This window comes from Simochromis diagramma, unplaced genomic scaffold (assembly GCF_900408965.1).
Source record: "Simochromis diagramma unplaced genomic scaffold, fSimDia1.1 OVJJ01000571.1, whole genome shotgun sequence".
Lineage (NCBI taxonomy): Eukaryota > Metazoa > Chordata > Actinopteri > Cichliformes > Cichlidae > Simochromis > Simochromis diagramma.
Window position 1 is genome coordinate 753,607 of NW_024386885.1, and position 24,908 is coordinate 778,514.

The following is a 24,908-nucleotide window of genomic DNA, read 5'->3' on the forward strand; positions in this document are numbered from 1 at the left end:
ATTAAAGTCAGAAAATATTAGTGTAAATGGCCTAAATGTTTTTCTTAGAAAGCTAAGAATACCTGTGCAACATTTTAAAGAGCATAAGTAAATGAGTTAAGTGGATTTGTATGGCTGGTGCAAAACGTAAAGCGCCATTGCTCAGATGCATCTTAACACCTTATGGCGCTGTAACCACCCAGATTTGTTTCACTGGACACTCCCCATCGCCTGACTCTAAACCATGCGCTTACATGACCAGCCCATCCTTGTTGGTGCCGCGGTGGCAGATGTATATGTTCATGCAACTGGTCGTTTTTCACATTTTTCCGCTCTTTGCAGATTCTGTAAGTTTTACTGGAACTTTAACTGCTTCACATCGTCATGTCCTATCACAGCAGACCGTGGGGTGGCTGAAGTTGTGTCAGAAACCTCTCCTCTGTTTCTAGTCTCAATTAAGGTGGCCTGTTAATAACTAAATCTTGCTAAACACTACTGTTGGCTACACAAGCCCTAGAAAATGCAACGAAAATTATGAAATGAAACAATATGCAGAGTAAACTGCTCTGTATGTGGGCAAAAACTACAGTTAACTCACTATAAGTACATAAACTCCACATTTACCAATAGGTTAAAGGGACTGAAAAACAGTAGCACAGGTAGAGGAGTTTCCTAATGTTAGCTAACTTCAGTTACTTTGAACTGTAGCATCAAAAACCTCGAGTCCATTGAATCAAACAGGGATTTTTTTTACTTTTGAAACATGTCATTTGTGACAGAGAGGTTATTTTAGATCAAAAGTCTTGCCTTAAGTTCAAATTTAGTATCATTGTTAGATTTCAGGTCAACACAATATCCCAAAGTTTGCTTCATCATTGCGTGCAGAGGGCGCCGCGGCTCAGTGCGTCCTGCAGGACTGTAGCCTCCGGCTGTGTGTGTCAGGCGCTCGGCCCAGACTGACCCAGACTGTAGAACAAACACTTCTTACGCCAACTCTGCTTCTGAGGGACAGTAAATAAAACATGTTCAGGTGAATAAGGGGCACAAAGCTGTAATGATAGTTTTTTCCTCTTACTCTCTGTGTCCATCTGTTCCTCATTTTCATTCTCTTTGCTGCACGCACACACCATCAATTTACAATTTAAGTTAATGTGAAGGAGTACAGTTAGAGATGATTGTTAGTGAGTAAGCCGATATCATTTGTGAGCCACTGATTTACACGAGCAGAGGGTTAAACAAGTTTTCAGCAAACCAAAAAGCTAAACATACAAATTGGAAAGAGAAAACGGAGACGTAAACACAGTTTTTTTCCCGTGCAATAAAATTTATTGACATTTCAGTTGTGCTCATTTTCTACCTCCAACTAAAGTGATATAGATAGTCTAGCTGAACAGTTGGCTTTTTAACAGCCAGTCTGATTGTGTGCTCACTTCTGTTGGGTGAGATTTCATTGCTTTGTTCTCGATGCTTTCTCAGACGTGTTACTTTGATGAGCACATGACACACAAATAACAACCTAGGTTGTCAAAAACCAGTGTCATCTGTTAAAGCTGCAGTAGGGTTGGGTTACAGCCTCCTCTGTGTGATTCTGCCCCAAGCAGCAAAAAACACTGATTAATGCTGCCTTAAACCTGCATTTTAAAGCGTGCAGTGTGTTCATTGGGGCTTGTTTTGTAGGCGTTCACAATAACTGCGAATCCAAACATTTGGCCATCAGATTTTTCATTTTCTTCTGTTCATAATCAAATATATGGAATCGTGTTTTTAAGTGTCCAATGAGCTGCCCAGCGTGTATTTACAATCTCTCTTTATCTCTAACATCCCCAAATCCAAATATGCTTTGTAACATCCTGTCGGCGCGGCGTGCAGAGTAGTGTCACCGCATTATTACTGTTTGTTGGGCTGTTTCTTTCACCGTTTCTGTTTTGCACTTTTTCTTTGTCTCTGTGTTTTGTGTGTGCGTGCAACAGAAAACAGAAAATGCTCCCTGTTGAATTTAATGTTGAAATTGAAGCTGGAATTATGATGAAGCCATTTTTGTCTGAATCCCCCGAGGACTCCCTTCTATACTTCTCCCGTTTCCTTTTCTTACTCACTTGTTCAAGTTTCACTGGCTCAGCTTCATCAAAATTTATTTGTGCTTTGTATATATTTAGCTCCCTCTAATCCGCTCTGTGACTCCTCCTTTATCTGGCAGTCAGATGCAATCACTGGCACATTCTACTCTGTGTTGAGATATTAGCAGATGGAGTCATTAGTAATTTTGAACTAGTGAAGGGCAAACTTCAGCCAAGATTTTTTTAATAACATGACTCTCTGGCATTTTTTTGGTATCCATGTTTTCTTTCTCTTTTCTTCTCTACTTGTTATTGCTTGACTCTGGGTTGCCTTGATGTGTGTTTCCCTTCCTGCACCCTTCCCAGTGGAGAGAGTTGCACAGCTAGCCTGAGGCTGACATAGTACAGTAACAGTGAAGAGTGTGTATACTATGAGTGTGCATTTCTGTGTTTATGCATTGATGGGGTGATAAGTAAGAAGACAAATTGCAAAAGGGTCGGGCAGTGCAAGGATGGCCAGGGGTTTGCGTGATCAGATTTAGGAGGTTGTGAGCAGAGATGATGGGGAAGGAGATGAATAACGAGATGATTTGAAACCTAAAAGCTGGGAGGAGGCGAGAGGAAGAGTTGGCATCATTGGACTATAAAAGAGTTTCTCTCCTTGTGTATTTCCCATTTCTATCGGCATTCTGTCATCAGTTTCCACGTCAGCAGAGATACAAATTGCATAGAAAACAGAAGAGAGGAGAAAGTAAAAAGGACACGTTGCACTTAAAGACTGACTCCCTGGGATAAGAAGAGGAGGAGGAGGAAAGAGGAGAGGAGTAAGATGTCGAGGGAGTTTCTAAAGGAGAAAAGCCGATGCTTTATGTGGAATTCTGCAGATAGAGAAACGACCCTCCCCTCTCTGTCTTTTTCTTCTTCTTTTTATTTATCCTCCCTCCCGTCTGTCTGATGCATCGGAGGAGAAACTGCATTAATTCCACCATGGTCGCACACAGTAAACCCTCGGCATCGCATTTTGTGCCGCCTTGCCTACCTCTGGCAGGATGCCGCTCAAGTGCTGATAAATTGCCACCACCCACCTCATTTTTCACCGCAGCCGTCTCATCGTCAAACACACTGACACAAAACCCCTGTATGCTCCTCAGCAATAACAAGAACAATCGCTGAACCCCAGGAATCAGAGACGAGGAGATAGAGGGGAAGGACAAATGGAGAGGTGGATAAGTAGGTGTGTTCTAGGAAGGGGGCAGAGAAATGAAAACACAGCTGCAAACATTAATTTAGTTTTAGTTTAACATGCTTTGGGCATCATTTTCACATTTGTCAGGAAACATAACATAACTTTGTGTTTGGAGTTTTGAATTTTACATTGAATATATAGGATATACTGGATTCCTGTTTTGACATCTTTACTGTAAGCTTTAGTTTTTTACTCTTCTAGTGTTCGTTTAGAGTTCTTGTTCTCTATTTAGCTTCAGTTCCTTTTCTGAGTTTATCTCTTGTGTTTTTAGTTCCCTCAGCTTTTCCCTGTTTGTTTCTCCTTTTGTCTCATCTCTGTAACAATGCCTTAGTCCCCCCTGTGTTTTTTAAGTGTTCATTTTTATGTCTATGTTGGTAGCCTTTAAGTCATTTCCTCTGTGTTCCCCCATGAATGAATTCATTTCTGATTATTATTAATCTTTGATTTTTGAAGGGCTCCTTGTTTCAGTATGGTGATTGCTCACTTTCTGCTTACTTTGATACATGTTTCCTCTTGTTTGCTGCTTTGGGTTTTGCTTCCTCCTTGTCTGATGGTCTTCACCTGTGTCAATTACCTGCACGTGCACCTCGTTCCACAGCTGTGTCTGATCCCCAATCAGCCCTCAGTTAGCATATAGTCCAGTCCTCCGTACTCTGTGAAGGTGTGCAAGTTCTGTGGATTTTCTTCATGTGCGATCAACTGCTTGTTTTTTTCCCCCCCCTGCCCCTTATTTTTCTTTTGCCTCCTGCATTTGAGTCCATCTCTGAAGTCTAACTAATCATTTGCAATAATATATGAAAAACAACTTCAAGACACTGACCAATAAATCTTTCCTCAGTCCTCTAAACTGGCCTTAATTTCCCCCACAGTTGACAATTCTGATTTTATGTCTTTCCGTTGCTTATTTCAGGAAAGAATGGTGACATATATTTATTTATTTTTTGCTTAGCTCTTTTCTGACTCTGGGGACAAACGTGAAATATTGTTAGTTTAAAGACCATACAGATTTTTACACATCTATGTACAAAGATAAGTCAGAAAATATACAGAGACTGACATTTAATAGCAAAATAGAGAACAGTGATGTATGGGATCCACCGCCAGTAATAAAATATATATAAAAAAGCACAATGGTAGGTTGTGTCTGACCTCTTGAGGTTGTGGTCAGCTGCATTTTTAAGGAGCTGATCATTATGATCCAATAAAGGTGAAAAAGTTGCAGAAATCAAGCATTTAAAAAAAGGGGTGTTATTATTAAAAAGACATGTAAGTTTCAGGGTGTGCAAAATTTTCAATGAGAGTTTTAAATGATGATCAAACCCTGATGTATAATCATGTTTCCATACTTACATGTTGTTCAGCATAACAACGCAGGACATTATCATTTGTATGCATTACATCACTGTTGCTGTGGGTAAACATGGTCGCCATGTTATGGCAGAATTTCTTTGTGTAGTTTTAAGTAAATTAAAGGTGAAATATAGTTTTATATACGCACACATGGTCATGTGACTAGCTCTACTGTCCCCACATGACACAATGTTTCACCTACAGGAGGATTTCATTGACGTCGAGGTTTCAAACAGTGGCACAAGAGGATTAAGGTCTTTTTTTTTTTTCAGCTGCTGATGAGTTGTGAATTTAAGCTGTGTCACTGCACGATACGACAAATATTTGTTGCCTGCTTCCGTATCCCAACAGTGCCATCAATTCCAGCCACATCACGGTAAAAAAAAATTCCCCCAGGCAGTCGTGTTGGAAGGTTTGAGTCACACCGCAGATTCCTGCCGCATTCTGCTCTGTTCGCAGGACACCGGTTCGGCAGGAGAAAGGTCTTTGGGTGACTCAAAGATGTGGAAAGACACATAGACAAGTTAATCAATTTCTCTCTGCTGCCATCATGCTTTGACCTTTTCTGCTGGTGAATAATGTCAGTGAGAGGGAGTCATGCCTGATATCGAGGTTCATGCACTGATGAACCGCTCCAACAAATCACTGGGTGGAAAGATCTTGTTTGTCTGTTTCTGAGTAAAATGTGGGGGTACATCACACCCCCTCTGTGTCTCCATATGCAGGAAGAACTATGACTTGGAGAAATTAGAGGATTATTGGGGAACAAGACTTGTATAAAACTACTGCTGTGCTTTTACTAAACTTGTGGTTAGTTTTGTGGGACAAATAACTAGAGACAGTTTTACTAAATGGATAAATTAATTCCCATTAGTTCTGGTATAACATTTGTTAACAGTGATGTTAAAATAATGTTTTTGATTTGCATGAGGTGCGATAAAGTTTTACAATTCGACTCGCAACTTGCAAGATCAAGTGCATCTCTGCACCACTTCCAGCTCAATCTCCATTTTCGATGTGTCGGTGGTGTGTGCTGAAACTAGTCATCTGTCAACTGGAATTTCATTTTGGGAAAGAGGATATAGTTACGAGAAGACGAATCTTCAGGGAGGCAGGAAGCCACACTTTAGGTTGTATGCACTGAAAGTTCTCCCTCAGATGTGTGATGATGTTACAGGAGAGGAGAGTGCTGACAGTCTCACCCTGAGGGATGGAGCCGAGGTGCGCAGCCCCGTCAGTCTTTAATAAAACAGAAAAAACCAACAAGCTTCCTGGCAACATTGCTGATCTGTTGCACTGTGTGTGGACACTTTCACAAAACCGGACAGTTACATTCTGGAGTTATCTGTAATGTGCTTTATTATAAGTCCATGTCGAAATTGTAGTATCTGGTCACATGTTGTCAGGACATCCAGAAAAATGTGAAAATAGACCATAGACTGGAAATAGAAGCTCAAAGGTGCACAATAAGATAACCTTGAAGTGGATTTGATCTAAATTTGGGTTGAATTTTGCCACGTTTTGACTGATTTGCTGCTTCACTGTACAGTAAATCACGAGTTAAATTTAATACCAGGTTAGAAATTTAATGTTATTTCTCTCAAAGATAAATTCCAACAATTTAACACAGTACGATCAGTTTACCTTTGGGCTCTATAGTCTGAAACTATGAGAAATGACTCATCTTTCTTCAGGTAGAAAATGTCTGAGGAACATTTCTAAATGCACTGAGACAAATAATCCAAAGGGTAATTTTTTTAAGTTTTCTTGGAAAATTCCTCCTTACTCTGTGGATATACAAATACTACTGAATCATCAGAGTAAACTTTGTAAGTTGGAGAACTGTAGAATATTTTAGTTCCTGAAGACATATGAGTCAAAGTGATAAATCACTGTGCCTTTAGTCTGAACAATCTAGCCATGATTAACTGCTTGGTTCTTATTGTGCAGTAAATTATTCTCCCTTTCATGCGGACATGCTGTTCCTATCTTCAATGCCGTGTTAGAGGCTAATGATGAGGATGCTTCAATTGAATTTTCACAGCATCTAAATGTAAAAGATGAATGTTCAGAGAGGGTGTTTGACACGGCCTCTAATGACACTTTTCTTTATATTTCTGAAAGGCTAAACCCAAAAAGAAACACTATCTGGGTTTTGTTCTGTTCATTCATTCTCCCAGAAATGAAAAACAGTGTCTCTTTGACCTCGCACCGTGTCTCCACCTTTATCTGCAGCCTCCTGCTCTGTTGTGGCAACCTGACATGTGAGTGATTGATAGACGGTGGGGCTGACACCGCCTGGTGCTTGACTTATAACGACAAGTGCTCTGCTGCAGCATCGGACAAATTGCCTTGTTTACATCCAATAGAAGCCTTGGCGCCAACACAGCCATCCACACCAGCATCACACCTGTGTGTTTTTACCCCAAGCAGGTGTCTTCACCATCAAACTTCTCACATGGCCTCCCTGTAAACCATAAAATCAATTGGGCCTTTTTTTCCCTGAGGCTTCTAAAGACAAATCAATTGAGGGCGATCCATTGTAATAAGGACGTATCAGCCTTGGACGAGGCAGACGAGATACTGGGGGTTATTTGATTTTCCTGCGAGGGGGAGAGAGGCTCAGCTGACAGGGCCAAGGCTTTTGTTTTCGTTGAGTGGCTATTATGTGAAGTCCACCCCGCTTAGTGGCTCCACCGTTGCTGGCAGCAGACCGCTGCGCTCCCACTTGTAAGGTGCTTTAGTCAGCAGTGATGGTCGGCTTCGTCAAGAGTGGGATTAATTCTCTCAGAAGCCTTTCCCACCGACGTGGACGTTTTGGGCATTAATGAGATTCCCACCTTAGCTTTGTTGCATAACATTGAACTGTTGTGTTAAACTATTGAGTTGTGTGTTCACTAGGTGCCTGCTGGTCCATGATAAGGATGTTAAATTAACAGTCCAGCCATTTATGTTCAAGTGTTCAGTGCTTTCGTTCAGAGAACAGTAGCTTTATTAAACCTTCCAACCAATGATGGGGCAAAATGAGCTGAGCCACCATTTAACCCATCGTTTCCTGAGTATGACAACATTTTAGCGTAAACTTTGAGGCTTGTTTGTTGTTTTTCAAGCTTTAAATAGCTCTGGATGATTTAAACAGATTTAAGTCATAAAACCTTTGTTTTAATTTAGCTTTTAATGAGTGCACCAGTTTTTTATTTCGCTTTATTAGTTTCTTTTGGACTAATAAAAATTTTAATAATACGTTTTTGGCTCTTTTCTATTTTTTAATGAAGTGTTTAGTTTTTCTATTTTGTGTTTCTCTTGTAATTCTTGGATTTTTATTTAGTTTATTAACTTTCGTTATACGAACTGTGCTGTATAAATAAATTGATTGAAAAGTAATTTCGTGTTGTGGTTCATAAAGAACTCCGAAGTCACTCGGGGCTTTTAGCAGCTGTGGAGCTGTTGTTGATACAGGATTGCTGAGGCACTTAGTTGCCTGTGAAAATCTTTGCACTTAATTTTCTTTTGTTTAACAAACTAAAGACTGGTTTGAAAATCTATACCGTGCTAGCATGTCACACACACTGATACCTCCTCATCAAACATCTGCCAGAGGTGTTTTTTTAAAGTTTGCTTTTGTGTTGGATGACCTTTATTTATGTAGTGCTGCCAGTTCACAAGAAGCACTTATATTTGAAGGCCCAACAGTTTTAGAGAGAAACACCAAATCAGTAAGATTTGGCAACAGTAGGAAGGAAAAACCTCTTTTTGTAACAGGAAGAGATCTTCAACCAAACTAGATTCAGGGCCAACATCCAGATCCATTCCAACTTTTTATTAATCCTCTAAGCACAGCTGAAAACTACCACTGACTAAGTAAAAGATAAATTAACTGGATTCAGAGCATTAGGAGATTCTCCAAGAGAGGAGACGGGACATCCACGCCTCTGTGTTGTTGTTTTGTTTTTTTAACTCTCCCACTTTGCAGCTCTTTGCAGTTTTGCATAAGTTTGCATAAGTACCCAGTGTGTGTCATATCACATCGGATGCATTGACACTAAACTTTTTGTTGGTAAGTCATCATTATGATGAGGTGCTGCAGTGGTAGGACTTCAGGCCGGTGTTTCTGTCCCCTTTCACTCTTTCTGTCATATTTACCCACATACACGCACACTTGACTTTAAACTCTTCTCATAACATATGCACACACTTATGCCCATGTACACTCATTATAACCTCTGAGGAAATATAGTTTGAAGCCTCTGAAATAATCACGTTCTGATCTGCAGCATCAGCCTCTCATATTGACATCCCACGGTGCCATTATCCCCTCTCGCCCACGTGTGGCTCTTCACTCACATTTCCCCCGAGGTTCCCACTGCAGGTATGTGTTTGAGCTCATGAGTATGGGCTTTCCTATTTATTTATTTTGCATTATGCCGTCATGCTTACACTTCACCGTGGGAAAAAGCTTCAGCTTATATGCACACACACACACGCACTAACCCCGCTTGCTCAGTCACACACACATTAGTCACTATAAAGAACCCACAGGCTCTTTCACTGCAGCCCACTGTAATGCTCCGTCTCACAGGCCATTCATAAGCCAGAATGTGCTTGTTGGTGCAGAGTAGATCAACATGAGTAGTGGCGGCTTGTATTGCCTGCAAGTTTCCTAAAGAGATCCTGTTCCATGCATCACGCCCACTGCAGCTGATTTGCATCAGAGTAATATGGTGTTTTACTCCAGGCAAGAGGCAAGAGTGTGATTTGTTGACGAGATGAGCAGTGAATCAGCTATGTTGGTATTTGATTTCAAAGTCAAATGTCACACACATGCATGCAAGCGTCATCTACTCTACGTTCATGAATTTATGAAAGACAGCTTGTCACAGTCAAGTCAAATTTATCTGAATAGCATTATTTAGACACAGGGTAATGCAGAGGGCTAGAAAGAGGAATGCAAAGAGACAGTTACAATGTATAAACAATATATCTGTGCATGTTGTTAAGTAAAGCATGCACAGGCAGTGATGACAGAAATGTAACAACAACAATATACAATATACCGTGTGTAACCACAGAAAAACACCCATTAGAAATTAATATAAGGTTAAGAGGAGGTTGCAGACATGGTTTATTGATAAGCCTAATAAAGATTTAGTTTTAGCTGATCTCAGGGAGCTTGTTCCACAGGTGAGGACCATCAAAACTAGAGGCTGCTTCACTTTCTTTTGTTCTAATTCTGGCAACACGCAGAGGGTCTGTTCCTGCTGACCTGAGAGTTCAGGATGTTTCGTAAGGCAAAAGAAGATTTGAAATGTAGCTCGGCCCTTTTAGTGATTTGTAAACTAGTAGAAATATTTTTAAATCTATCCTTTGGGACACAGAAAAGTTTGAGAATAGGAGTAATGTGCTTGATCGTTTTAGCGTTTGTTAAACTACAGAAAATGTAGCTATGTGGCAGTAGGGCTGATTGTTATAGGTGCACTGTATGCATGTTATGTTATGTCAGTTGTCTTCACTGACAGGATGTAACAGATGGATGCTTCATCTTTTCTCCCCCTTCTTATCTTGGATTCAGTGTCAAGGCTCAGCAGCTAAAACCTGACGTTTAATGTCACACCTGCACCTCTGCCCATCCTGTCTCTTTATCTTTCTACTGTACATTTCTTTTTTCTTTCTAACTTTTTCCTCTTCTGCCTTTCAATCTTATTTTTTTCTTTCTCCCTCCTTTTTTCTCCACATCCAATTTTGTCCACCGTTCAGATGACTTGGTCCTTTTTTCCCTATTATCTTTGCCTTCCTCTTCTTCATTTCTCCAGCTTCAGTCGTCTCTATGACTCTGCCTCCTGTCCATCACCTTCTCACTCTGGTACACAGCTGTCAGGAAAGGCAGTGAATCATATCACACCGTGCACTGGCCCAATCAGAATTCAGTATGAAGGAGCATCTCTTCAAAGCGATTGTCAGCTATTGGCAAGCAGCTGCTGTAGAGCAGAAACCATAGAGACAGATGGACAGCAAATGGAAGGACTGTGACTGAACTTCTTGCTGTTCACTGATTCTCTTTGACTGATTAGTCAAGAAGCTGCACATGTGGTAGGGACAGTTCAGCCAAATCAGTCAGGCTAGGTATGGAGATGTAGTGTAAGTTATTGAATCCTGAGCAGAATTTAAACACACTGTCAGCATTTATTAGCCGTCACAATAGTGCTCTGTTCCTGTTCGCTCTTCCACTGGCTGAAAAGGAGAGAATATTCCTTTTTTTTGTAAATAATTTCTTTTTGGAAAGGAGCCAGTGGGCTTCAGCAGGCAAGCTGTTGATGTTAACACTGCCAAAAGCAGTCTGTGGTCTCTGCTGCTAACAATGCCTTTACATGTTGCTAATAGCAGTAGACCAACGTAACACCTATTGTACTATTACTAATACTACTGTTGAGCTGATTTCAGGATAATCTCATTAGGATCCATTGTTTTCAAAGGAGTGCCGACAGTGTTTCATTATCGACTGCAAATGCTAGATAAACAAAAACCGAGCGAGAGCACAGAGAAAGAAAAAGCACCAGAGAATAATTTGTAACAAAATCACTTTTGTGTTACTAAATTCAAAGCATGAAAAACATTAGTTACAAAAAGTACAAATGCTAAAAGAGATCAGATGGTGACATTAACTACTTTTTTCACGTGGTTGTGACTGACATGAGGCACATTTGATAAAGAAATGCCACAATTTAAACAGTCCAAAAAGATTCAGTGTTTCAGTTTGGACATCAAGTAAAATGTGTTCTGCACAGGCTGTGTTTCTCTCACACTCTGAGCTCCGTCTTTGCTGCTTTTCACCGGCACATTTCTGTGGATCCTTGTGCATTGCCTCCACCACTGCATCAGTATTCCAGCTTTAAACCATTGGCTGAAATTCGAATTGCATCATCTGCATGCTCATTTATATCTATATTTATATCTTACTGCCTTGGCCAGTGCATCCTTATTTATCCCGTAGGTGCAGCCTCCTTTTTATCGCCCCACGTAAAAACATCTTCATTAAAAACGTATTTCTGTATAGCATAATCCAATTAATGATAACCGTAAACTTATATATGAGAAGTTTAATCTGCAACATTATGTTTTATGTACAGCTGATGCATTTGCAGTGTGCAAAGTCTGCTCCTCTAAGTTTCTGTCATAAATATTTGGTAAAATTGTCAGCTCCTAATGTGCTGTTGATGTCATTTTGAATCATGAAGGCATGAGTTCTTACAAACTCAGCCTCTGATCTTGACTTGTGGCCTGTCACCACACCGCAGATGTCAGCCATAAATTTTGGTGCTTCTACATTTTTTCTTCCCCCCTCCATAAGTCGGTCAGCGTTGTGCGTAGGTAGCAAGCATCTCCTGGGGACCGGCTCAGTGCCAGGTGTCCCATTCTCTGTCACACTGCCATGTCCTTATCAGTCAGGTTACTGCTAACGTCACAGTGTTGATCTGAGGCCTGAAAGTGCATCATCTCACATACTCCAAGTTCTATATTATCACGGGATACCTGTCAATCATCCTCTCCTCTCTTTCATCTGGATACTTCATGGGTGTGACCAGTAAATACTTTTTTAATTGACTTCTTCTTAACGGAAACTAGTTCAGACTAGTGAGAGTAAGACTATTCCAATGATTTTATAAATATGAGATAAAAAAAATGAAAACTCTTGCACTCTTTTCAGCAGCCAGAAAAGAGTGCAATGCTGGAGAAGAGGTGCTGCCCCAAGACGAGGAATTTATCAGGGTGTTGTTCATGATTGGGGGAGAGTACACTTTACCAAATCTCTGTAATAAAGAGACAGCTGACACTCCAAAGGGTTCAAGGTCTAAGCCTTGGAGGCAGAGAGAAGAGCTCAGAGAAGAGCTGCTCCTCCACATTGACAGGAGTCAGCTGAGGGGGTCTAGGCTTCCGGGACAGACCCAGGACATGCTGGGGAGATTATGGGCTAGGTGTATTGGCTTAAAAAAAGTACTGTAATTATTTACAAAGAGAAAGCTGTGACAGGATCGCGTGTAAAATGTAGGAACTCTGGGATTTTGTTTCTCAAGATGCAAAATATAGTGAAGAGAGAATTTAAATCAAGCGCACAACCTGAGTTACAAACATTTGTGAGGTGTGAGGGAGGTGGGGGATGCCAGATCAGGTGCCCCCCTTCCAGCTCTCCTCTCTGCTCTCTCCTATCTTGTCCCTTTTGTCTTACTTCTCTCTATCACCTTTTCTATCCCTTTGAAGAAGTGAGGCTCCATAAATGTTAAAGAGGTAAGTATTACTTCTCAGTTGCAGTGAAAATTAACTGTAGAAACTAAACAGAAGAAAGAAAAAGAGAAATAACAATTTAACATAAACCAGTGACACTCCGGGGCCTGATCAACCCTGGCAGGGCCTCCTTAGATGAGGGTGTCTAGTGATAATGGCCGAAACACCCGATGAATCCAAGGCCCACTACTGACGATGTGTCCCAAATTTTAATATGATAATGTAGATCAGATCTCTAATCCCTAAACCTAACCACGAAAGAAAAAATTGGCAGATTAGGTTGGGTAAAAGACTGAAAGTTGAGGCACACAATGATGTGTCCCCCTGGTAAAGTTCTTGGCTGGAAGCAGTGCTTAATCAATGGAAAAAACACAAACTTTGTCCAAAAACCTCTCATGTTTAGCTGTTTTCCACTTTTTCTTTGGTCATTTTAGCCTTTTTGGCCAGGGTGAAGGGAGCATCTGCCATCAAACAAGAAGACAGCCGCATGTAACTACGACGGTGTTTACTAGTTCACCTTACATGCTTTAATGTAATAACGTGGTTAGCCTACTCAACGTAAATTACACACGAACAACATTAAGCTACTCACGCAGAGAAGAACGGCTGCTGCTGCATCATCATCATCATCATTTCTGGCACTGGCAGGGCTAGGGGCCAGGACTCTACTCTTCGGGTTCTTGGGGGATGTTGCTAACTCCGGGTCCGATAACAGGCAACCCACCTGTAGTAGATGTGCTCGGTGTGAGGTCTCGCAGCAAGCTATCAAATACGATGCATTTCTCGGCTTTTAACAAAATGCTATACGTCGCCAGGTGTTTCATCAGATTCGAGGTGTTACCTCCTTTGCACAGTATCACCTTAAAGCACTTGTTGCAGGCTGCTGAGTTTGCATCTTTTGCTGTGAAGTACAGCCAGACTTTTGACCGCTTCGCTTTGGGCATTTTTAATCTGCTCTAAAGAACGTACGTACCTGGCCCCGCCTACTACGCTTGCAAAGGTAAAATGATTGGCTAGAATCCAAAGTGTACGACATCTCAGGGGAAAAAACCACCGAAATAAAGCACCAAAATGTGCGTTGCTTTTCGGTCTGGTTACTACCGTTTATGTCAGAACCGGTGCCATCATGGCACCGGATACCGGTACCCATCCCTAGTCAGGGATTGTAACATCTAGTCCTTTTACTGAATCAGAATGTGATACGCATGTCTTATTTTTTGCACTTGATATCGAAATGAACTGACTGCACCTGTGTTTGTAAAGAATACAACTGTAAATCACCTGTAAAACTAATCACACCTGTCAGCACTATTTTGGAGATTACCCACAATCCCCAGATCTGGCCCTATGACTCTTGGCTGGCTTGGGAACCACTGAGCCTAAGAATGTGAGACTGACTATAGATACAGGAGGTCTGAGCAGTTAAAGGTGAAAACCGATGAAGCTGTAAAAAATCTCGACTTTTCTTAAAGTGAAAGAACCTAAAGTAAAAGGCTGAACCTTGATGTTTTTATTTTTAAAGGTTTTAAATAGAATATATGTCTCCACACATGAATCATGTATCTGCACATAAACTCTTTTACAGTGCACATTGATCTCATTCAAACTTCAGATGAAAATCGACCTTGCTGCACTTCGATTGCACAATCTCAGCTTTCATAGTGACAGATTCATAGGTAGGAGTGCTTAATACCTACACACACTTTCTGTAATTCACTTTCCTGAGAGACTTGCCCATCAGTGACACGTGAATGTGGTCATACTGCCACTCCCCCAAAAAAAACAAAACAAAACATAGGATAGTGTAGGGAAAAGAGCTCAAGGTAGGCGCTGTCTTGCGGTAAATGACAGCTTTTGTAGTTATTTATTGCACTTTTGTGAAGCTGTTTGCATTTTAATTGAATGTGAGCATGAGATTTACGTATTCTTGTGATGTTTTCTAAATGTGTAAACACTGAAATGTCACAAAGACGGAGCGATCAACAAACTGAACAGCTCCACATTCATATATGTCCTCTGGACTGGGATATTAATATGTATACTTACATAATGTGCTTAAATGAATAAAGATACATGAGATAAAATAGTCAAGAATCATATCCAAGGTCATGTATACTGCTTAAGGGACACCTCAGGATTCATTAAAACAACACAGATACAAAACTTTAGTTCTGTCATAAATTACTCATAAAAGTGAAAATACATTTTCACCATACAGAAAGCATATTTTGGTATGGTACAGTCATGGATAAGTTTTGGGACAGTAACACTTTTTTGGGTAGTCTTGCCTTGGATGGATTGAATCAAAACAATCAGAATGTAAATGAGGTGCAGACTGAGCTTTAATTTAAGACCTTTAACAACAACACTGCACAACTGTGTAGGAATTACTGCCATTATTATGCAAAGCAAGAAAGTTCCAGTATAAGACACATGCAGTCTGCAGTAAATTGCATGCTATGAATCTTAGTAAATCACTTCGTATGATTCATTTGAATGCTCTCTTCCCCTAAACCTGTGTACACATTTCAGTCACAAAACTGACACTGTGTCCATGTAATGCATCCAGCACTTAACACACTCATGTTGTTCATGGTTTGTAAAGTCATTATGGTACAGATGTAACTGGGCCATAAATTACATATTGTTATAATTACACAAAATGGGTTCTAGACCCCAAACTGTTCCTTTTATACCTGACTTTTCGGACCGCCAAGCCTGTAGTTATGTTCATTATCAGTTAGAGCCCCTTCTCATCCTTTTCCTCTTCTTCTGTGGTGCACCCCTATAAATTCCGGAGTACCCCTTTGGCCTCTCCCCATTTCTACCATTCCCCTGTGGGAGAGGTTGGTGTCATTTCTTTTCCAACACTGTACAACACACATATACTGTATATTTAGCCACCCTGATGTTTCTGATTGTGTGTTTTTAGTTCAGTTATTGTCATCAGTATGCCTGTCTTTGCTAGATGCTATAAATGTGTAGTACTTGTGCGCCACATATGTGTTCTAGGCACCGTCAATGCTAGTATGAATGGATAATTCTTGCTAGCTTGGAAGTTGTTGGGTTGAGCTAACCCTCTTCCTGACTTGGTTGTAGAAGCTGGAGCGAGTTAATTACTTGGAGGTCTTTCTTTCTTTTTACCTTTCATCGTCAGACACAACACAGGAACGCACTGGTTACGCAGACAAAACAAATAGGAAATAAATTCCTCAGTTAAAAAAGCAGTTTAGTTATTTATTGTCTGTCGCTGGACTTTTGTGAATTCTAGGTAAATAAAAAGTATTTGTGGTATCAAACTGCTCAGTTCTGTTTTTCCAAGCAGAATGTTTACTTGGAAAGGTCAGCGAAAGGTTTAACAAGAAAAGGCCAAACAAAGTAAAAACTGTCAGAATAGATGCAAAATAAAACACTGGAAGTGGGGCTTTTTTTTATGTCATGATGGTGGGTCAACATCGCTCATTTTTATTGCCTTTAGAGCCCTTTGTGAACTCAACCACCCAAACACTCCAGATACCCACACAGGTGACGTGGGTTAAGTGTCTGATGCCATTATGTATTAGTGATTAGGGCTCAAGGTGAAGATCTTATGTGCGAGTCTAGCTTCTCTCTCTGATGTACAGCAAGCAAATGTCTGGTTCGCTAATTTAACGTTATGATTGTCCCATCCAGCTGAAAATAATCATAGTAAAATACGACAGGAGGAAAAAAGCAGTAATTCAACTCTCAGTGTAGCAACAATACAAATTGACTATTTCATTAATGTATGAGACATATGGGAGCACATGCATCAATAATTTTGGTTTCTTGGTACTTTTGTAAAGTAATAGTTTGAAAGTGTGCTCGTGGTATGAAATAAATAATAAATAGGAAACTACAGCCAGCAGCTCATTAAAGAAATACTTATTTTATATTTTTGTTTCATTAATCAAAAAATACACAGAATATTAAGAAATGCATGAAGTAACCATATCCACCAAGAAGTTTATACTTTGCATACTGTACGCAGATTTTATAGAAGTACTGTTAATGTTAGTAATTGAGCCTCAGAGGTACCACTCTGTTTGTAGCTTCTCCCCAATCACAGCTGGGACGGCATCAGCCTCTTTGGATGGATGGATATTTCTGTGGCATGTCCACAGGAAGGAAGGATGTCTGTGTTGTTGATACGAGAAAACACATTATGACAGCAAAACATAGCATAATCTAAGATAATTATTGCTACTATATCAACTGAAAGTACAATATGTATATCAGCCGTAAAAGGTGACCTAAAGCTGTTTGGAAAATTAGAGGTCTTTACACAAAACAGTGACCTCATATGCATCAGTGAAAACAGCTCAGCACCTCCACAGGCTGTATCTGTAAGGCCCTTGGCCTCTGTCTGCACCCCACATGCAAAGACCATAAAGGGCAGCCTTCGCATGGTACATCAGAGCCCCCTTCTTACTCTCTCTCTCTCTCTCTCACTCTCTTGCACTCTCTCTCACTCTCTTGCACTCTCTCTCTCTCTCTCTCTCTCTCTCTCTCTCTCTATCTCTCTCTCACACACACACACACACACACAAACACTGTGACCCCATCCACCACGATTCATCTCCCTGGCACGGTGAAGTGTAAAGGAGATTATTACCGGTGAAGGGCTGAAGATCTACTGCTCTCCTGCCTGCCTTGCAGAGGAAATGGGAAAATATTGCTAATGTTTACAGCTGTGTGTGTGTGTGTGTGTGTGTGTGTGTGTGTGTGTGTGTGTGTGTGTGTGTGTGTGGGTGGAGGAAATCTTGTGTACGCTAGTAATGCCTAAAGCCTGACCAGCATGGCAAAGAAGCTCGGAGGCTTGTTTACCATCTACAAATGTGCTGACTTCAGAGAGTTTTATGTGCAAATGTTTCTACACACGCGGATGCATTTTCAGAACTGTGTGCGTGTGCGTGTGTGTGTGAGACCATGGGTTATCAAATGTAAATGTATTGTTGTACATTAAAAAACACCCAGAGACCAGCTGTTGTTGACTGCTGTACAGTATGTTTCATAAGCAGTGCTTCTCTTCTTCCTCCTCTTTCTTTTTTAATCTATATGGCATTTTCATCTTGGTGTGCAGTGAAAGGGAAGCTGACTAATGTTCCACAATAAATCAATGCCCATTTGTTCATGTTATGTAAATTAAAGGTCAGTGTCATTACTTCCTTATGAACACATATAAAAGATGTAACCACCATCATCCTGTTTGTTTCTGGACTCCACAGTTTGAAGTCTCAATGTCAGCATTTGGCTCCTGTTATGTTGAGTTTTTGGTGCTAGAAGTGACCGTACTTGGATGAAAGGGTGAGGTACTAAGTCATCAGCTAACCCGAGTAAACATAATTAGCAAGCTGCATCTATAAACTATATGGGTGCAATGCACAGACACACATATCTGCTAATCACTGTTACTTGGTTACCAATTAAGTAGCAGACTAATTACTCAGTAAAGCTGAAGAAACAAACTTCTTGGACAGTTGGTATCTCACAATATGCCATAATGTTTAATAGATATTTACAGATTCTCAAAGGCATCAACAATACAAACATGAGTTTGTAGTTCCAGTTGAGTTTTTCAAATTAGTAAAAAGGAGACAAACAGCAACTGGCTGCAGCTCTTTGTGTCAGGACACCTGTGTGTCCATGCAGCCATACCTCTATCTCCAGTATCCAGATGGATGTTATATAAATATTCACCCACCATAAAGCTGTTAAGAAGGAAGAATTATGCATAGAGACCAAAATCATTTTTGTACTATGCTGCAAACATGTTTATTTTTTACTGTAAGATTGGACCTGTGGAGTTTGGCTTGCTTTTGGAGCCAGCCTCAAGTGTATATCACGCAACTACATTCAGTTCAAAAATCTCTATGACTTAATAATGTCTTATACTTGTTCTTTAACGTTTACTTAATGTTGCTGTTATTTGCAGTTTTTGCATGCACGTTGTACAAAGAAGGATGTGCAGAGGCCCGATTCCTTTTTTTAACCTCTTTCTGACAGTCAGATCAATACTGTGCAGTTTGAAATTGTTTTAAACTACAGAAATAAATATTACACCCCCCTCATAATCAGCAAATAACAAAGGAGTATGATTTATCAGATTTGTGACAGGTACTCACAATGCGTTACATGTCAGCTGAAATAGCTGCTCTGTGAGGCAGGCAAAGCATGTGCATCTTATTTAATAGCAAAGCTAGCATACTGGTGTTTAGCAGGTATAACTATCACAAAATGTCACAGCCTTTAGATATGCATTATCTGGCAAAGATACCGTGCCACCGTGGTTAGCACTGTTGCCGCACAGCAAGAAGGTCCTGAGTTCAATTCCAACATCAGGCCGGGGTCTTTCTGTGTGGAGTTTGCATGTTCTCCCCGTGCTTGCGTGGGTTCCCTCCGGGTACTCCGGCTTCCTCCCACCGTCCAAAGACATGCAGCTTGTGGGGATAGGTTAATTGGATAATCCAAATTGCCACTAGGTGTGAATGTGCGAGTGAATGTGAGTGCGAATGGTTGTTTGTCCCTGTGTGTTGGCCCTGCGGCAGATTGGCGACCTGTCCAGGGTGTACCCCGCCTCTCGCCCTATGACAGCTGGGATAGGCTCCAGCGCCCCCCGCGACCCTGAAAAGGATAAGCGGAAGCGAATGGATGGATGGATGGATATCTGGCAAAGCTGATAGCAATGTAAACTTGCAACTTTGTAGAATGGGTTGTTAATGGGTTTTAACTGTTGTTACTTAGGTTATGAAATAGGCATGCAGTTTGTGTTTAAATATGCTGACTGGAAAAAATGTTCTATAAAAACAAAAGTAGACATGTTTAAAATGAAAGAAAGGTTGGCAAGATGGCGTCGTAGCGTGAACACCCGTCTCGCTGTGCTCCGGTGAGGTCCCTCGATTATCCGTCTAAAATACGTGTTCACCTGGTGAAACGTTACAAATGTGCGTGGGAGTAACTCTATAATGAGTCTGGACGACTATTTTTCTAAAATGCCTAACGTCAGGTCTAAGAAAAAGACAGCTCCGGTTGTGCAAGCTAGCGACATTGTGGGTCTTATGGCGGCTGAGCCTGAAGAAGCTAACGCCAGCGACACAGAAATCTCCGCTGACGCTGAGGAAACTGGGAGTGATATCGACCCGAATATCCTTGCGGCTCTGAGTAAGATAACTGACAGCATTACAACTTTGTTGGATGTTAAAGTTGATACTGTGCTGGCTGCAATCCGTGAACAGACGTCTCGGATCAGGGTCTGGCGACACGGGTGGGAGACGCCGAGATACGGATTTCAGGCGTGGAAGACACGGCAGGTGTATTGCAGGCGAAAGTGGCTCGACTCGAAAAACAAGTAACTGACATGGCAGACCATATGGATGATTTAGAGAACCGCAGCCGCAGATGTAACCTTCGCCTGGTCGGGCTTCCCGAGGGCACGGAGGGAAATGATGTTGTCGCCTTCATGGAGTCATGGCTCCCCTCCTATCTCGAGCTCACAACTAAAAATGGGAAGATCAAACTAGACCGCGCTCACCGCTCTCTAGCACCGAGGCCGGGCCCCAGCCAGCGCGCCAGACCCATCATTATGAAGCTTCACAACTTTGCTGATAAACAACGTGTGATGGCCGCAGCTCGGCGCCTGGCTACGCAGCCGAACCAACCAACAGGTCGGATCAAAGTCTCCTTCTTTAATGATTATTCAGCGGCGGTAGCCAAGAAACGCAAGGCTTTCGACGAGGTGAAAAGCTGCCTGAGGAAGAAGAATGTGGATTATGCGCTTCTCTACCCCACCACACTGAGGCTGTTTGCCAACGGCAAGGAGAAGAGATTTAACACACCGGAGGCAGCTGCGTCCTACGCGGACTCGCTGCCCTGAATCCCTGTAACCACCGTAGTACTCCTTTTCTTCACACTATGCCTTATGAACCGGTGTGAGTACTTGCCGAATCTAGGCATATGTGACTCTCTTTTTTCGTCCTCGCTGCTTATAAGCGACCTGGTGAAATCTTCCACCCCATCGGGCACCGGACGGACTGTGTTTTCGTCTATGGGTAGGCGTGAGTTACGCGCGTGCAATGCCCTTCGGCTTCCCCGACGGGCAGGAGGAGATTGGTTTTTCCCTACATGTTTAGTAGGGCTGTTGCCAAACCACTGTTCTTTGAATGTTCCGTCACACAGCTCTTTTTTTTTTTTTTTTTTTTTTGCTGTTTTATTTTCAACCAGGGTGTGGTGAACCCTTTGGCTCAATATGCTTTGTATGATACATGAATAAGTCTAATAATGAGTAGGCTGCGAATATGCACCTGGAATGTACGAGGGGTTCACAGCCCTATTAAGAGGAGGAAGATATTTACTTGTCTAAGAAAGGGCGGTGTAGATGTTGCTATGTTACAAGAGACGCATCTTGATAATAATGAGCACTTGAAGTTGCAACAAGGATTATATGGACAAGTGTTTTTTTCATCCTTCACTACAAGAAGTAGGGGAGTGGCAGTGTTGATTAGGAAAAATGTACCTTTTGTAGTAACTGATTGCGTTAAAGATCTGAAGGGCCGCTACGTGATAGTCAAAGGGATTTTGCAAGGCCAAAATATTTTATTACTGAATGTTTATTTTCCACCTGCCCACCCGACTACCTTTCTTACCAAAATGTTTCTGGAATTAGCCCCATTTCTTCCTAACTCTACCGTTATTATTGGTGGTGATTTCAACTTAATGTTAAATCCGCTTATGGACAGGTTTCCACATAGCATTGCAACTCCCTCTCCCCAGGCCAAAGCGCTTCACGCTCTATGCGACGAGTTTGGACTTGTTGATGCTTGGAGATATACTCACCCCTCCGATAAGCAATACACATTTTTTTCGGCTCCGCATAGGTCCCAAACTAGAATTGATTACTTTTTTCTCCCGAAAACTGACTTGGGTTCAGTAGTATCGTGCGACATAACAAGTATAATCATCTCAGATCACGCTAGAGTAATCATGGATCTCGATCTTAAAGCTGCGCTTCATAGGTCCCGTCACTGGAGGCTTAATACCATTATTCTTAAGGACGAGGAATTTACCTCTCACTTCTCTGCCGAATTTAAAGCGTTTTTGGATATCAACACCTCCTCAGCTAGTACTGCCTCTGTTTTGTGGGAAACATGCAAAGCTTATGCGAGGGGCCTAATTATTTCGTATTCTGCGACAAAGAAGCGACAACGGATGGAGGAACAGAAATCTTTAGAGAGCGAATTGATGGATAAGGAGAAAACATATATTGCCTCCCCATCACCACCATTATGGCAAGAAATAACCGCACTCAGGTCAGCGCTGAATTGCCTTCTTACCAGAGATGCAGAGAAGAAACTTAAATACACCAGACAGAGGTTCTACGAGCATGGAGATAAGGCCGGTAAATGTCTGGCGTACTATGTTAAGAAGCGCGCAGAATCTAATACCATTGCAGCGATATCTGATGAAGGTGGCCACAAGATATATGAAAACAAACTGATAAACGACTGTGTTAAGAAGTTCTACAAAGCCTTGTACTCTTCTCAACAAGTCCCGGAGGGGGAGCAGCTGATGCATAATTTCTTTACCCAATTCGACTTACCAAATTTGTCAGAGGAACAGAAGACTGCCCTTAACAGCCCTATAACCAAGACCGAAGTGATTAAGGCTATTAAATCACTACGAAGTGGAAAGTCGCCAGGGCCTGACGGCTTCTGTTGTGAATTTTATAAACAGTTTCGAGATATTATTGTGGAACCGCTTCTTGATATGTTCAACCACTCCTTCATTACGGGTGAATTCCCGCAGACACTGAAGGAAGCCAACATTTCCCTAATTCTAAAGAAAGGGAAGTGTCCTGATTTGTGCGGATCCTACAGACCTATAGCCCTCTTAAATGTGGATAGGAAACTGCTTTCTAAAATTCTGGCCTCCTGCTTAGAAATTTTTTTACCTGTGCTGATAAGGGAGGACCAGACAGGCTTTATAAAGGGTCGAAACTCAGCCACCAATGTTAGACGCTTACTGAACGCTATTGTAGCTTTCAAGCAAAAATCTATTGACGACCTGGTGCTTTCTCTCGATGCGGAGAAAGCATTTGACAGAATTGAGTGGTCTTATTTGTTGTATACTCTAGGCAAATTCGGCTTAGGGGAGAATTTTATAAAATGGGTCAAAGTTATCTACAATAATCCACAGGCAGCAGTCCTGACTAATGGACTTAGGTCTGATTACTTCAACACTCATAGGGGAGTTATGCAGGGCTGCCCCTTATCGCCCCTTCTATTCGCTCTGGTCATAGAGCCTCTTGCTGAGGCCATAAGGGCGACGCCCACAATACGTAGTTTAGAGATTGGACAGCTGTGTCATAAAATAACCTTATACGCGGACGACATCTTGATTCTTTTGACTAACCCTGTAACATTCGTACCCAGTCTCATTGAGGTGATTGACAGGTTTAGCCGTTTCTCTGGCTATAGAATCAATTTGGCTAAGTCAGAGGCCATGCCTCTTGGTACTCTTTTCACAATGCCGGCTACTGTTCCTTCTTTTCCTTTTAAATGGTCTCCTAATGGATTTGTGTATTTGGGGATCTTTATTACCCCGTCTCTCGACCAATTGTACAAAGCCAACTTCACACCCTTATTTGGCAAACTCAAACAGGACCTAGAGCGGTGGGCGTCACTTCCTGTCTCCTGGCTAGGACGCATTGCCCTGATCAAAATGAATGTGCTGCCCAGGCTATTGTATCCTATCCAAATGATCCCCGTCTTGTTCTCTAAGAGAGTACTGAAGGACATAAATGGTTGGCTTACCTCTTTCATCTGGAACAAGCGCAGACCCAGGCTCAAGATGGCAGTGTTGCATCTGCCAAGCTCCAGGGGCGGCTTGGATCTACCTAATATTAGGTTGTATCAGCTTTCTGCCCATTTAAGATTTGTGAGCGACTGGGTTAGGGGTAAAACCTCAATCTGGTCGGATATTGAGACAGCTCTGTCACAATGCAAACTGAGCGATCTATTATTTTGTAATGATTTTAACGGAATTAAGGCCCTTTGTACAAATCCTGTAACAATCAACACCCTAAAAGCGTGGCGAATTGTCCGCCGTCTTGAGGGAAGATCGAGAATAACATCAACCTTTACCCCTATAATGAATAACCCTGCTTTCCCTCCGGGTTCCTCAGACCCCGGCTTTCAACGATGGTCTGATAAGAATATTAAGTCTCTTGGTGACCTTTTCTCGGGTGATGAACTCATGTCGTTTGAACAACTTACCAACAGTTACGGCTTGCCTAGACAGGATTTCTTTCGTTTTTTGCAAATACGACACTATATCACTCACAGTACAACCCTTGCTGAGCACCCTGAAGTATCTGATGTTGAGAAAATTTTGTTTAGGCAACAGCTGAAGGTGTCTCTGAGTTCATTTTATCATGTGCTTAATGCTTTGACTAACACTGATGCGCAGGGGATTAGAGGTGTGTGGGAGAGGGAACTGTCGGTAACCATAGATGAAGATAAGTGGGATACCGTTTGGTCTCTCGCAAAAAGGATTTCAATTTGTACTCGGACAAGAGCAATCCAACTTAAGATTTTACACAGATTGCACCTATCCCCTCACCGCAGACACCTCTTCAACCGCTCTCTTTCCCCTGTGTGTCTTAAGTGCAAAACTGATGTAGGGACTTTAACTCACTGTTTTTGGTCCTGTTACAAGCTTCAAGAATACTGGGCTGACATTACAGGTGAACTGGGGAAAATCTTCCACGTTGATATAGAGATGGACCCTTTATCCCTGATTCTAGGTCTTCCAAGTGACCGCCTAAAAGCGGCGGCCAACAAAAGATTGTATAACACTCTAACATTTGCAGCCAGGAAAAATATCCTCTTACAATGGATCAACGATAGGACTCCCACTGTCTGTGGCTGGCGCAAAATAATTTTCAAACTGATTCCTCTGGAATACCTCACACACGTTATACACCA

General features: G+C 41.6%; 1 protein-coding gene across 4 annotated transcripts in view; it reads left to right on the top strand.

Annotated features, from left to right (window-relative positions):
- LOC120734550 (endonuclease V-like) overlaps positions 1-24,908 on the top strand; it is a 90,482-nt gene that overhangs the window by 39,536 nt on the left and 26,038 nt on the right. The window contains exon 9 of one of the 4 annotated variants that reach the window (XR_005696032.1): positions 8,907-9,001. The exons of 2 other annotated variants lie outside the window; for them this stretch is intronic. The gene's annotated coding sequence lies outside the window, so the exon portion shown is untranslated. Of the gene's footprint in view, positions 1-6,867; positions 7,868-8,906; positions 9,002-24,908 lie in introns of those variants that run through there. One more of the 4 variants, XM_040033396.1, reaches the window with a different exon arrangement.